Below are 16,590 nucleotides of genomic sequence, written 5' to 3' on the forward strand. Positions count from 1 at the left end.
CCGTAACGACTTAGAACATGTTATTTCTGTAGCATGAGACATGTTTTCAGCAGAGAAATCGTATAAATTATGCCATATATTATCGATCATGACACTGAATGCTTGAAATGGAAAGCTTTTTTTTCTTTCCCCGTATTCCCGTATCATTTCTGATCGGCGCTCTTCACGGGAACGTATGAAACGACGTTAGAACATGCTATTTCTGTAGCATGAAACATGTTTTCAGCAGAAAATATCGTATAAATTATGCTATATATTATCGATCATGACACTGAGTGCTTGAAATCGAAAGTTTTTCTTTCTTTCCCGTATTCCCGTATCATTACTTCTCCGCGCACTTCACGGGAACGTATGAAACGACCGTAGTACATGCTATTTCTCTAGCATGAAACGTGTTTTAAGCAGAAAATATTGTATAACTAACGCTATATGTTATCTATCATGACATTGAGTGCTTGAAATGGAAAGTTTTTTGTCTTTCCCCGTATTCCCGTATCATTTCTCCTCGGCGCTCTTCACGGGAACGTATGAACGACCTTAGAACATGCTATTTCTGTAGCATGAAACATGTTTTCAGCAGAAAATATCGTATAAATTATGCTATATATTATTGATCATGAGACTGAGTGCTTGAAATCGAAAGTTTTTCTTTCTTTCCCCGTATTCCCGTATCATTACTGCTCCGCGCACTTCACGGGAACGTATGAAACGACCGTAGTACATGCTATTTCTCTAGCATGAAACGTGTTTTAAGCAGAAATATTGTATAACTAACGCTATATGTTATCTATCATGACATTGAGTGCTTGAAATGGAAAGCTTTTTTCTTTCTCCCCGTATTCCCGTATCATTTCTGATCGGCGCTCTTCACGGGAACGTATGAAACGACCTTAGAACATGCTATTTCTGTAGCATGAAACATGTTTTCAGCAGAAATATCGTATAAATTATGCTATATATTATCGATCATGACACTGAGTGCTTGAAATCGAAAGCTTTATTTTTCTTTCCCCGTATTCCCGTATCATTACTGCTCCGCGCACTTCACGGGAACGTATGAAACGACCGTAGTACATGCTATTTCTCTAGCATGAAACGTGTTTTAAGCAGAAAATATTGTATAACTAACGCTATCTGTTATCTATCATGACATTGAGTGCTTGAAATGGAAAGTTTTGTCTTTCCCGTATTCCGATCATTTCTCCTCGGCGCTCTTCACGGGAACGTATGAAACGACGTTAGAACATGCTATTTCTGTAGCCATGAAACATGTTTTCAGCAGAAAATATCGTATAAATTATGCTATATATTATCGATCATGACACTGAGTGCTTTGAAATGGAAAGCTTTTTTTCCTTTCCCCGTATTCCCGTAACGACCTTAGAACATGTTATTTCTGTAGCATGAGACATGTTTTCAGCAGAGAATATCGTATAAATTATGCCATATATTATCGATCATGACACTGAATGCTTGAAATGGAAAGCTTTTTTTTCTTTCCCCGTATTCCCGTATCATTTCTGATCGGCGCTCTTCACGGGAACGTATGAAACGACGTTAGAACATGCTATTTCTGTAGCATGAAACATGTTTTCAGCAGAAAATATCGTATAAATTATGCTATATATTATCGATCATGACACTGAGTGCTTGAAATGGAAAGCTTTTTTCCTTTCCCCGTATTCCCGTAACGACCTTAGAACATGTTATTTCTGTAGCATGAGACATGTTTTCAGCAGAGAATATCGTATAAATTATGCCATATATTATCGATCATGACACTGAATGCTTGAAATGGAAAGCTTTTTTTTCTTTCCCCGTATTCCCGTATCATTTCTGATCGGCGCTCTTCACGGGAACGTATGAAACGACGTTAGAACATGCTATTTCTGTAGCATGAAACATGTTTTCAGCAGAAAATATCGTATAAATTATGCTATATATTATCGATCATGACACTGAGTGCTTGAAATGGAAAGCTTTTTTCCTTTCCCCGTATTCCCGTAACGACCTTAGAACATGTTATTTCTGTAGCATGAGACATGTTTTCAGCAGAGAATATCGTATAAATTATGCCATATATTATCGATCATGACACTGAATGCTTGAAATGGAAAGCTTTTTTTTCTTTCCCCGTATTCCCGTATCATTTTCTGATCGGCGCTCTTCACGGGAACGTATGAACGACGTGTAGAACATGCTATTTCTGTAGCATGAAACATGTTTTCAGCAGAAAATATCGTATAAATTAGCTATATATTATCGATCATGACACTGAGTGCTGAATGGAAAGCTTTTTTCCTTTCCCCGTATTCCCGTAACGACCTTAGAACATGTTATTTCTGTAGCATGAGACATGTTTTCAGCAGAGAATATCGTATAAATTATGCCATATATTATCGATCCTGACACTGAATGCTTGAAATGGAAAGCTTTTTTTTTCTTTCCCGTATTCCCGTATCATTTCTGATCGGCGCTCTTCACGGGAACCGTATGAACGACGTTAGAACATGCTATTTCTGTAGCATGAAACATGTTTTCAGCAGAAAATATCGTATAAATTATGCTATATATTATCGATCATGACACTGAGTGCTTGAAATGGAAAGCTTTTTTCCTTTCCCCGTATTCCCGTAACGACCTTAGAACCTGTTATTTCTGTAGCATGAGACATGTTTTCAGCAGAGAATATCGTATAAATTATGCCATATATTATCGATCATGACACTGAATGCTTGAAATGGAAAGCTTTTTTTTTCTTTCCCCGTATTCCGTATCATTTCTGATCGGCGCTCTTCACGGGAACGTATGAAACGACGTTAGAACATGCTATTTCTGTAGCATGAAACTGTTTCAGCAGAAAATATCGTATAAATTATGCTATATATTATCGATCATGACACTGAGTGCTGAAATGGAAAGCTTTTTTCCTTTCCCCGTATTCCCGTAACGACCTTAGAACATGTTATTTCTGTAGCATGAGACATGTTTTCAGCAGAGAATATCGTATAAATTATTGCCATATATATCGATCATGACACTGAATGCTTGAAATGGAAAGCTTTTTTTTCTTTCCCCGTATTCCCGTATCATTTCTGATCGGCGCTCTTCACGGGAACGTATGAAACGACGTTAGAACATGCTATTTCTGTAGCATGAAACATGTTTTCAGCAGAAAATATCGTATAAATTATGCTATATATTATCGATCATGACACTGAGTGCTTGAAATCGAAAGTTTTTCTTTCTTTCCCCGTATTCCCGTATCATTACTTCTCCGCGCACTTCACGGGAACGTATGAAACGACCGTAGTACATGCTATTTCTCTAGCATGAAACGTGTTTTAAGCAGAAAATATTGTATAACTAACGCTATATGTTATCTATCATGACATTGAGTGCTTGAAATGGAAAGTTTTTTGTCTTTCCCCGTATTCCCGTATCATTTTTCCTCGGCGCTGTTCACGGGAACGTATGAAACGACCGTAGAACATGTTATTTGTGTAGCATGAAACATGTTTTCAGCAGAGAATATGGCATAATTTATACTAGCGAGGTATATTGGAACGAACACCTGATATGCCTAGCTTTGCAAGTGCAAAAAAAAAAAATCTATCTGCCAGCTTGATATTATTTGAAAACGCCCTAAAAAGTAATTGCTGAAGAAGCTGTCTCTCACAAACTATTATAACGTTTGGGTAGCTATCTCTGTCTTTGCTGGCAATATATGCGTTTGTGAATGCAGGTTCAGATTATGTAAAGGCGACTGTCTCACCTTTCACGCAAACACGGTCCGGGTTAATGGCGAACTCAACGCACCATTCAGATGAAATGTAGCTTCTATTTTTACATTAGGTTAACAGTTGTGTGATTAGCGTTGATGCTCACCTCGTGGCTAACGTGTACATTAGGCGCTCAGTGGTCCCAAGTTATCGCTGTAATTATTATGAGGGGTTTCTTGGAGGCATTTTGCATCGCAGCCGTTTCGTTGTATCGAGCGATGCACCGTTCTCGTTTCGTTCCTGCTTCTGCGATGTAGTCACACCATACTTGACGTTACTGATATGACCATGATATAAAATTAGTTGATGGTGTGATACCACAGGCACACAGAAACTGCGCGCTCAAAAAGAGTAGGAAACATGGACATTCTGATTTGGTTCTTTCAAGCAAACCAGTCATCTGTCATTAAGACAACACTGATATTCCAACGTGCTTTGGCTAGTAGACTAGATTAGTAACGGCTGCCAAGTTTCCTATTAGCTAAGCACTATTATTAAAGCTTACTAATTTTTCTGTTAAGGAAGTCGTGCTACACCTGCGTTACTAAATGTTACTGACGTATTCCTATAGCAAAAATATGACGTGTTCCTATAGCAAGTTGTACTAAGCACAACGACGTATTTATGGGATCGTTTGAGCCCGTTTCGCGGCGGGCATTAGTGAATTCGTCGAAGATATGGTAACAGGTGATGTTTTCATGGTTTCTCTTCTTCGTATTTTTTTTTTTTATCGTTCAGCAATAGGTGCATACAAAATGCAGCGATTATGCACGGACAGATTCACTTCCAGAAGGTGCTTGTTTACCCCTGTTTTTAACGACTCAGCCAACGTACCGCCATCTACAGAAAAAAGAAAAAGAAAAGGCATACAACGAAGTATTCACGCTGGTCTCCCTCGAGAAAAGCTTATCTACATTTCTCCGCCTTTCTTTCTTACTTCCTTTATTTATTTATTTCTCTAAATCGCTTGAGAAGGCAATAAAACATGCTTCTTGTATCGGACCCGGAACAGTTGTGTTCCTTGTCTCTATTTCTCCGTTCTTTGCAACGACAAAAGAAAACTGCAGTATTAAAGAAGAGACTGAGTTCTTGTACTTGACGCTAGAGAGCAGATGAAAACAGCGATGTTGCGACGATAGGCCCGGCGCCTCAGCCTCTTGGTCCGCATTCTGAGCGCACCGGTTTACTGCGTTCAGCGGGCCGAGTGCCTTTCACGCCCGTGTACCTCCGGAGCGCATAAACCGAAGGCTCGCTCCTCGCGAACGGCGAATGTCGATGAATCGACTTCTAACTCGCCGCGCTGCTCTTGGCTTTTTTTCTATTCGTTTCCTCGCTCAGCAAGTAAAAAAGAACATACACACACAAGTGCGTCGACGTGGAGGCCCGCTAACGATTCCCGAGGCGCATTTAGTAAAAGCAAACGGGCTCAGCGAAGGGGCAAAAAACGGATGCGCCTTGGCGGCCCATATCGCCGGCAAACAGCCGCTGCGCGGCTCCTCTTCTCGCAGCCTACACAACGATGGGCACCTTTCAAAACGGCGTGCCCTGCCCATGCGTTGCCCTTTGCGCTCGATTGATAATGCAATCACGATGCTTTTTTACGAAAACGGGGCGCGCTGCGTTGCTTTTCATGGGACCTTTAGTAAAAAAAAAGAGGCAGAGAAGGGGCTAGGTGCAGCAGGCATTCTGTGAAGCCGATAATCAGAGTATATCAGCGACGTGTTCATCATTAGCGTGCATATAGTTGACAATTGTGAGCGGTTGTACGCCTACAGTGAGGGCAGTGTAGAAATAGCACCATAACAGTGCTGATGTCCTCGACAATGGTAGGCTGCATATGCCCGATATTCGATCATAAATGAAGTAATATGCATACATTATGTATGAGCGCAAGTTGCTATTCTTACAGTGCAATACACGCATTACTATATATAAAGGTTTCTGCGCAGGAAGTATATAGGGAGAAAACGTTGGTTTCAGGCCGAGTCCTGTAGCGCTGTTACATTACGAGGGTGCTAGTTGGTAAATGCACGTGTGAAAGAAAGAAGAGTGCTGCGTCTATTTACAGGTTTCTACATCATTTCACGACAACGCATGCCGTGCTACGTCTTGCAAGGCGGTGCATAAAAGTTTAATGTTAACAGCGGAGCAGTTTAAGCCAAGCATTGATCAGTGACGGGTGAACAGAAATGAGCATCATCCTGAACCGACACGCGCTCTCTTCGTCCTCTTCTTAATCTTCTGCCTCGTTTCCAGAACTCGTGCGCCGATTTGTCCGGCGTGGGACGCAATAACTCTGATGGGCGAGAGAACGAGAACAGAGAGAGAGAAAGAAAGAAAGCAAGAGTAACAGAGAAATTCTTGGCGAAGAAATTTCTTCCGCATTCTCACGACCCGAAAAGGTGCATCGTAAGCGCTCGGCTATCCAGACACGCTAGCGGGGCATAGCATAGCCTTGTATGGTGTGGTATAGCAAGGGGGTGGTAAGAGAAGTGAGGGTGAACAGGAGGAAAGAGAGTAAATCATAGCATAAAAAGAATGAGAAATAGAGAGAAAGAAAGCCAGAAAAAGAGAGAAAGAAATAGAGAGAAGAAAAAAATATAGAAATAAAGAGGAAGCAAGCGAGATAGCGACAGAGAGAAAGAAAAGCAAGAAAATTCGGCAGTTCCCATGCGTTGTGGGAATCGGTTTCATGCGAAGCAGTCAGCGAGTATTTCTGTGCTGTATTTTATGGCTTTGAGCCAAGCGTAATAAGGAGGATAGACGTGTTTTTGTAACTGTAGTAGCTGTGTGCACATCGTGGACTTACCAGGCACGTCGACAACACTGGTGTTTAAAGGGTAACTTATGGTGTCACGTAACGTCAGCACTCACTTTAGAGTACATACGTCATTATTATCGAAATTAAGTGCACTTTATAGGGCAATCATGTGAATACCATACGTAAATTTCGTTAATGTATTCCCCCTTGTAAAATTGGATAGCCAGCACCACAACCACAATTGACGTTGCGCCGACATTACGCCCTGTATAGGCTGCTCTTCCAAACAGCTGAATGCCACGCAGAATGCTTAGGTTCGATTCTTGCTGGGATCCTGATTTTAGGGGCGAAGCTCCTTAAGGCGGCACCCGTTCGTCCCTCGTAGTCGTCGTTGTCATAGTAGTACTAGTAGTAGTAGTCGTAGTCCGTAACAAGTCTTACGCTTTGACCTCCAAGGTGGTGCCGGTGGGAGATTTTTCGTGTGCGTTGTTGAACAATAAAAAATTCGCAGCGTGCGTGTTAACTAAAAGCCGAATTCTTCTGTCTCTCATTCCCCATTAGCAGCCATTGGCATGTTCCAGTAGGAAACGTTAGTAGAAGTAGAAGTGTAAGCGTTAACTAAAAGCCGACTTCTTCTGTCTCTCATTCCCATTAGCAGCCATTGTTTACCTCCAAGGTAGTGCCTGGTGAGATTTCTCCTGTGCGTGATTAAACAATAAAAATTTTGTTCAAAACGCCGTTGATTGATGAAATAAGCCAACGAAAGACGCCAGATGTTTTCTAAAAGCAAAACGAAAGAACGCCAGATGTTTCTAAAGCAAAACGAAGAGACGCCAGCTGCTTAACGAAAGACGCCAGATTTTTCTAAAGCAATGGTTTTCTAAACAATGAAAATTCACAGCCTACATGTAAAATTAAAGTGAGCTGCAAGTCGTCATAACTCATCGAACCTTTAGTATAAACGCGCCCGATCTCACGTCGGTGATGATGTACTGGGCAGAATTCACGGAAGATTCACGGTTTACCGATGAACCTCCGCAGCTTCGCCCACTCATCATCATTCACTCCGTGAATATGCTGTGATTTTTTATTCTTTGTCTTCGTCGGGTCAACGTTGCCGATGTCCGTTGTTCTTAACGTTCACGCATTAATTACCAATGTATGTTCTCGCCGTTCCTGGGTAGATATAAACTATCAATCACCTGTGGCGCATATCGATCATGAGAGTTCCCAGACGTAGGCGGCTAGATAGATAGATAGATAGATAGATAGATAGATAGATAGATAGATAGATAGATAGATAGATAGATAGATAGATAGATAGATAGATAGATAGATAGATAGATAGATAGATAGATAGATAGATAGATAGATAGATAGATAGATAGATAGAAACGCTCAAAGTGCCAAAGGTTTGCTAAGAAATGCTTCCCATTTAAAAGAGAAGAAAAATACAAAGAGCAAGAGAAAGAAACAGATAGATAGAGAGAAATAAATAAATAGATATAAAGAGAGAAGAAAAGACAGAGAAAACGGAAACAGAGAAAAAAAGTCGCAATTTCGCCGCAAGGGCGAAGCAGTGAATGCGATAGCGAGAAATCGAAACGTCACACAAAGAACCAGAAGCAGCTCGATACTTGCAGCGTGCCGCTGAAGCACAAAGAAGGACGCCCTAAATGAACGCACAGGCATGCACGGGGCAAACGTGAACTAACAACTGTCACAGCCAGTGCTTGACACTGCTTCGAAAAAAACAACGCTATACATGCGTCATGTAGTGCGAGGTGAGAAAGGGAGGTGAGGGTGAGGAGAAGTGAAGTGAGGGTGAGAAGGAAGGAAAGGAGGAGGTGAGAGGGACAGGAACGGGTATGCGCTACAGAAAGCGGGTATGTACCGAGCAGCTGATATCATAACACTGTCATGCATAATATCGCATAGCAAGGGTGTGGGAAAAGAAAGTGAGGATGAGTAGGAATAAAGGAGGAGGGGGCCACAGAAAGCGGGTACGCGCCACAGAAAGAAAGGAAGACAGATTAAAGAAAAAGAAGAAGCTGAACGAAGAAGGTAATCTGCATTAGCCAGGTCGTGGCGCTTTCTTGGCAGTCCAAGTTCAGCCTACATTTTCTAAGGAAGGCCGCCCACTTCCGCTATTCCTTCAGGCTTGGCACCATTAGTGCGAATATGCCCTAATATTTTTCTTTTAAATAAAATTTTTCAGAAACATTCGTTCTTATCATTACCAGCAAATATTTCACAGGAAAGGACATAACCTCTGTGTAGCGGATAGGTGTATGCCTAACTCTCATCTGAAGTGTAAACCTCATACCCCTATGTGTGTGTGTGTGTGTGTGTGTGTGTGTGTGTGTGTGTGTGCAACACATGTTCTTCCGTGGAAGAGATTCAGCTCCATGTGGAACATTATAAATACCCGAGATATCGTGAGTCGCATTTAGTGGCCGACTTTCTCGTTAAGCTGGATGCTTACGCCAATGCCACTGGAGCATTACTGGCTACATTGCACCAAATCGGCTACCTTTAACTTGCATTTTGGCGCATTTAGTACCCAGTCTTCTTATTTGTTGATAAAATATATAGGTTTCCAAGCGTTTCTGTTAAGTCCGCCGATGCTCGTTCATGTCCTCTTCTCGCCAGCAGGCTGGTAACCCAATGCAGTGCGTGGCGCGCATGCAAACACGGAGTGATGAAGTAAATAATAATAATAATTGTTGGGGTTTAACGTCTGAAAATCACGACATGATTATGAGAGACGCGGCAGTGGAGGGCTCCCGAAATTTCGACCACCTGCGGTTCTTTAACGTGTATCTAAGTCCAAGTACACGGCCCTCCAGCATTTTCGCCTCCACCGAAAATGCGGCCGCCGCGGCCGGGATTCGATCCCGCGACCTGCGGGTCAACACTCCAGCACCTTAACCACTAGACCACCTTAGCGGGTAGAGATGAAGTTGCATGCGTGTTGGCAAATGCGTAGCTAGCGCGCTGCTCAGGTTGCCCGCCGTCTGTGCCGACACCAGTTCCTAATGCTTATAGCACAGCGCGAATTCCTGTGTGAGCATGGCAAAAAGATCCGCAACAAGATGCAGCTGGGCAGTTAATCCTTAACCAGGTTTCAATATTTGAAGCTGGACTGGTATTATGGTAACTGTACTGACCAATTTCGGTCCGCGGTTTAAAAAAAAACTGCTTCAACGTTTATGGTTCTTACTGGCAAGAAGTGTGTCTGTTCTATATAACCTACATGCAAGCGCACTGAACTTATTATAATTCATTAATTTATTTGCATTTCTCTTTCGGCTTAAAGAGCAAGCGAGAGGGAAAAATAGTGGCTCTTATTTTTATGTTCTCGCTGATTAAATCATGATATCTATTGATCAATAATAAAAGCTATGTTCATATTACCGCGTCTGTTCTAGTTGGCTGCAATAATGGCAATAAAACTAAATGGCATGGCTACTTTTGGCTACTTATAGTTTGAGTTCTGGTTCCTTTCAAATCTACTCAACGGCAATCCCGCTGGCGCCTCCAAAGCCAATGTTGTGGCTCGACTCCTGCCGTTGGCTTTTCGGTAAAACGCAGGACGTTGGTCGATGCTCTAGCCTTCTTCCCGACATGGGAAAAAGAATTCGAGACACGCTTCGGGAAAGAATTTTCTGCCATCGGGTTACGGACTCAGAGTCTTGCGTGAGATCAAATTAAGAATTCAGCATCCGGACAGAAGCTTGCTCGAGTACTTCCGGACAATGCAGAAACTATATCGCATTACGGAACCAAACGTGCCCAAAGTCGGCAAAGTTGCTCGCATCATTCGACAGAGTTACCCCTGATTTATACCAATCTTATATAGGCGCACATTCGAGACCATCTACCTGCTTCTGCCACCGCCAAACGCTGCCCTTGAACGGTCAAATTGCCTTGGCGAGCTCCCGTTGCCTGTCCCTCAGCGCACAACGAGACGAGCCGCGTCTCTGCGTCGGCCGGTTCCCCACGCGCACTGGACCCCTTCGCTACGGTGGCCACCCCACCTTCGCCTACAGTCAGGGGTTGCGTGTTGCGCCTGGAGACCCCATACCAGGTGAAGGCCAATGTCAATGGGAGTGGACCGAGCAACGGCAAGGTGCATACAGTTCGCTCCATACTCGATTCACTCAGCAGGACCCCGTCTGGTTAGAGCACACAGAAGCCCTTCAAATGACGAAAGCAGAATGCATTCCTGTATCGGGTTTGACTCCAGAGGTTGCCGGCGATTTTACGGCGAGTTCAGGCAGATGCAATAGGCAGAATTCTCAAGCGCAGATAAGGAATATTAACTACGGTAGCGGGCCACGTAAGGCGAGAATGCTACTCGAAGAAGCGCTGCTGAGGTCAGACAAGAAAGCAGTCAAGGCGGCGAGTCGACAGTCATTCCTACAGCATGTGGCATTACACCTGTTCAGACAGTAGAACCAAACACGGGCGTAACGACTATGGGACAGATTGTCCTTGCTATTCTTGATACCGGCTGAGGAATAGCGTCTGCGGTGACTTTTCGTCAACGAGTTCAAGCGAAGATAAATGAAATGACGTCACGCACGCGTCATCTAGAAATGACGTCAAATCATAGAGCCGAGGTTGGCGAGTGTATCCGCTTGCGCATCAGGTTAAATGGTAAACACAGAGACCACGTTTTGTTTGCTTCTCTGGTTTGTCTGTCACAATGCTGTTCGGCTGCTACTTTTCCAAAAATGCAGGTTTTACGATGGAGTTGCCTGCAAGAGATCACGGCCTAAAAGGGGAGTCTTAAATTAGTCCTCCCGCTGAAGAAACCGTAGCTGCCGCTACAGCTCCCTGCGGTGTAGCAGGTCTCGAGTCCGCCCTTACAGCGCCTGTAATGGGGGCACTGAACAACTTTCATGATATTTTTCGCAATCGGAAACAACTACACAGCGTTCTAAAACCGTTCGTAGAGATGGTCACCGAGCGACCTGGGAAGACCAAGATGCTACTAATAATAATAACTGTTAGGGTTTAACGTCCCAAAACCGCGATATGATTATGAGGGACACCGTAGAGGAGGGCTCCGGAAATTTCGACCATCTGGGGTTCTTTAACGTGCACCTAAATTTAAGTAGACGGGCCTCAAGCGTATTCGCCTCCGTGAAAATGCGGCCGCCGTGGCCGGGATTCGATCCCGCGACCTTCGGGTCAGTAGTCGAGCACCATAACCGCTATACCGCCGTAGCGGGTAAGACGAAGGTGCTGGCACACGACGTCGACACAGGCAATGCGCGCCCATGGTGGTGTAATCCACGCCTCCTCAGCGCACACAAACTAGCCATATTGGATAAAGTACTTGATGGGATGACCAACACTGGAGCGATTCGGCCGTCGAACGGCGTCACCGTGAGATATTTATATCCGCTACCTGCTGTTAACAGCATTACGTAAGCACTGGGTAATGCAAAATCTTTTACCACTCTTTGCTGCTCTCCCGGCTATCTACAAATAGCGGTCGAGCCCAGCGACGAGCCAAAAGACTTTCTTTCGGTCTCAGCGTAGATAGTACGAGTCCCTTGGCACATCTTTTGGTCTCTGTAAGAGCACTGTAAGAGTACTCTGTAAGAGCCCCAGCTCATATTAGCGAATGATGGACATGCTGCTTTGGGTTGCAGTTTCAGTACGCTTCCTGGTATCTGGATGAAATAACTGTGTTCTCCCGTACATTTGAAAAGAATCTTGAGCAATTCATTGCCATATTGCAGCGCATGTGCGACAGAGCTTTAACGGTTCACCCCGCTGGGAAAATTCGGCTCGCGACTAGAAAAGTCAATATTTTGGGTTTTGTTGTAGACGACGGCACGCTAAAGCTGAATCCCGATAAGCTTCGTTCAGTCACTGAATATCTACCTACAGAAAAAAACAAGAGGCTTCCAGCAGTTTCTCGTTATGGTTGCTATTCAGACAGTTCATTCCTAACTACGCAGTCATTTTCAAGCCGCTGAGTGCGGCTTGGAAATAAGTGCAGAAAAGAGGAGAGCAAGGCCGAGTATTCATTCTGCTTGCAGCTCACCACGTTCTTCGTCCTGAGATATTCACCGACTCTAGGGCTGCCCTCCGGGCCTTCGCTTCGGGTGTGGTCTCAAGAGAGGCTGCCGCTATTCTCAGTTCGAGGGCTGTAGGAGGCTTTCACACAATTACCTGGTTCCCGGCCCACATGGGCTCAGGGGTTCATCCGACAGTTCCCAACGTCAACGAACTTGCCCATAACCGTGCGCGAGAAATCACGTGCCGCGGCGGTGCGGGCGGGTCCGGAGGCGGCTTCACGGAGAGCTTCAGGGATCCACTTGGCACCTTCAACGAAGTTACTTCGCACTATCAACTGTCAAGGCGGCGATACCCCCTCCCGCATTCCAAGCTTACTAGGCCGCAGTCGTCGGTTCTCCGGATGCTGCAGGCAGGTTCCTTCCCGTCTCGCAGCACGTTTAGCCACTTTGCTGAAGGCATAAATCCAGGATGTCCTAGCTGTGGGGCGGATAATTGCACACTCGCTCATATGCTCTGGCAGTGCCCGGCGTTACTTAGCGCAAAGTTCAGCACAGAAGAGGACTGGGAGAGGGCTCTTAAAAGCAACGAGCTCTCAGTCCAGCTGTCGGCAGTCCAGGAGGCCTGCGAACGGGCGGAGGGCCACGGTCTTCCAGTACCGGCGTGGGCGCGGCCAGCAACTGCGGCGGACCCCCCTTCGGGGGTTGTCTGATCGGGGTTCTCCAGGACCAAATAAAGTTCATTTCATCATCATCATACCCTGTCTTACCGTGGTGGCTCTTCGGCCACAAGGACGAAGTTACTCTTGTTTTTTCTACTCTATCCTATATATTATTCCCCCTTTCCCCCACCCCATGTGTAGGGCAGCCAACAGAGCTAAAACGTGGTTGACTTCCGTGCCTTTCCCCTTCGTTTTTCTCTCGCTCCCTTCTGTCCGACATTGTGCCGCTAAGGATATCCGGCTGCGAGATCCTAAATGAATATGTTGTGCGTGTCAGTTCCACGCTGAAGAATATTACGTGTTTAAAAACTTAGCTTGAAACTCACATATGCGATAGTGTGGCTCAATGAACTTGCTTTCTTCAATACACAATCTGTGAATCCTTCCTGCTTAAAAATCGTGGTAGCATTGGTTTTCCAGAAAGGCGGTTCTCGCGCGGACGCTGTGGGAGTACTCACCGATCACTTTTAGAAGGACGTTTCCCGTGTGCTTCTGGTTGCGAGAGTCCGTGAATCTGCAAACGTAGTTGCCGTCGTCCGATACTTGCTGTACGTTGCTGATTGACAGGCTGCCATCTGGCTGGACACGCTGCCGGTGGTTGAATGGAATCTTGTTGCTTCCTGCAAAATTTACCACCGTGCATGCTTCAACTAACTCGGCAATTGTGCTGTGTTTCATATTGAAACGTGAGCAGAAAGATCATAAGTGTACGTGAAAGCCATGTACGGCAAACTATTGACCGTCTGCCTTATGCATCCATGTGGGTTATCTATAGTTAATGCAGTAGGGATTCTGTTGAAAAAGCATGGAAGTGGTTGAAATGTGTAACGCAAACTAAAAACTTGTGTGCTGCTTGCAAGGACAGAATATTTTAGTGCATTTTACTGCTGTATACACTTGATATATGCACTGAATCGCAAAGGGTATTCCTTTCGGCAACATGAAACAGCAAGCACCATCAAGGACAAATAATGTTACTAATGCTTAGCATTAGCTGTACTAATGAAACAAAGATAACCTAGAAACATAACGTTGAGTTTGCCCATACCTAAGAAAGGAGCAAATATACCATTTTATTTTTAGTTGTGATACGAGTACTCAGATGCGAAGTGCTGGTAAAATCCATTGTCTACAGTTAAATTAATTAAAAACATGAAACTATAGCGTGTAAGTGCTTCAGACCATCTCCGACACAACAAGCAAATTTATAAATAATATCCCAGAGCACTCATGCAATGAGCTCGGCTTTAGTGCTAGAAAAACCGGTTTCTAAAGAATGACGCTTCAGTAATCCAGTAATAAATTTAAGAAAAATGTGTGACATATATAGCCGGCAGGAGTGTCACTCAACAGTTTTTGTCGATTCACTCATAGAAAGCGGGTGTTACGAATTGAAATTATTAGACGCAGCTTACAGCGTCAAAGTGGCGCTACGACGACACTTTCATTTATCCACTTTCATTTAGCCAATATAGGGAAGCGAAGAAAATGTGTTGAGGTTCCTTGTGCCAATTGCTTTATCGCTTGTGTAGTAATTACATGCCGAGCTTTGCTAAGCTCAAGCTTAGCGATGTTAATACTTCTTACATAGACTGTGACAGCGCCCATTTCGTGCGGAGCATGGGCGCTCGGAAAGCTTCAGGCATTGAAAACTCTCCCCTCGCGCTAAGGATTCTGAGGTGTCTCGATGAAGATGCATCGAGTTCCTACAATTTCCTTTCCGCCGTTAGCTTGGTTAGAGTGTACTAGAACAGGGGAGTGCTCAGAACGATCTTCGAAAAGTGAAGCCAAAACAGGGTCAATCCGCTTGCGGCGCTGCGATCGGTAGTCTGCAATGTGTCGTCGTTTAAGAGTTGCGCGCGGCTCCGCCGAAGTCGTGCAAGGGTAGCATGCCCGTTTCCCACTCAAAAGGCCTGGGTTCGAATCGCAGCTGTAAATGGTGGGCTTTTATTCTTAGTGCCACCTTTTTATAGCTGTATTGGTTTTCCTTTCTTCTTAAAACTAGCTTCACTTGTTACGTGTTGCTTAAAAAAGCAACGCAAAATGTGAAGTAAAATAGAAGAAATTTGACAGTGAGCGTGTAGTCATTTCCAGCGCCACCGCCTGGGATTCAACAAAAACATGAAGTATGACCTCCGAGATTTTCACGAATACAAGACTGTAAACGAGATTTCATATCTTACGTTACTTTTTGTAGCAATACGTAGCAATAGAAACTAGTTTTAAGAAACAAAGGAAAACCAATGCAGCTATAAAAGGTGACACTAAGAATAAAGACCCACCATCTACAGCTGCGATTCGAACCCAGGGCGTTGTGAGTGGGAAGCGGGCATTCTACCCCTGCACCACTTTGGCAAAGCCGCGTGCAACTCTTAAACGACGACACATTACACACTACGGATCGCAATTCCACAAGCGGATTGAGCCTGTTTGGGCTTCACTTTCCCTACATTGGTGCTGCGGCCGTTCCGAGCATTCCCCTGTTCTAGTACACTCTAGCTTGGTTATGTATTTTGGCGTAGCTGTAAACTGTGGACAGATTCAGTTCAAGGTGCCTATAGAACAAATTAAGGGCACAATAAAAGTAAAGACCACAAGATTATCACCACAACGCGATACAAAGCGAGGATGCATTAAAAAGCAACAAAGGCAAGTCAAACTCTGAACTGCGCTTAGAATAACAGTACGCTTGGCAAGATTAGCTGCTTCTTATAAGAAGCGTGCGTCATGTAAGGAAACATGCTCGGAGTGTGTGACACCGAGTGTTCCGTTCCGTGATTCGGCGCAATGCCATGTCGAAACGGCTACCATTGAGAAGCATGCGCGTATAAGCGTTTTTGCGAGCAAGCATGATCTTTTTATGATGTACACCAGCTCGTAACAATCAGTTGCATGTTGCCTGCGCTACGTGTGACAGCGAAAATTTCTTCCCGCTCGTAGGAGTTAACTCTCGTATAGTTGAATGCACGAGCAACAAGAAGACTGCGCAGGAAATCGCAGATGGTTTAAAGCAGCTGCAAAGAAGCGCAAATATGAACGGGCTAAACGAGAAAGAATTTGTATGACAGCAAAACTCTCAGAAAGAATAGGGTTTGGGCGTGTTGGTTGGCCATCGCTAATCAGAATGCATAGCGCAGAAACTTGTCGTATTGTTGTGCTGCATTCCTTTTTCCGCTATGTATTCTAGCAAGCAAGGCAGACGCGTGAGAGAAGCGAATAAGCACTGGATTAATGAGAATGCCTCGATGTAGGGTATGACCGTAAGGTAGCACGAGCACGTCACCATCCAC

General features: G+C 44.4%; 1 pseudogene; it reads right to left on the minus strand.

Moving 5' to 3' along the window:
* LOC119405178 (Down syndrome cell adhesion molecule homolog) overlaps nt 1–16,590 on the minus strand; it is a 591,162-nt pseudogene that overhangs the window by 255,868 nt on the left and 318,704 nt on the right.

The sequence above is a fragment of the Rhipicephalus sanguineus genome, chromosome 1 (genome assembly GCF_013339695.2).
Source record: "Rhipicephalus sanguineus isolate Rsan-2018 chromosome 1, BIME_Rsan_1.4, whole genome shotgun sequence".
NCBI lineage: Eukaryota > Metazoa > Arthropoda > Arachnida > Ixodida > Ixodidae > Rhipicephalus > Rhipicephalus sanguineus.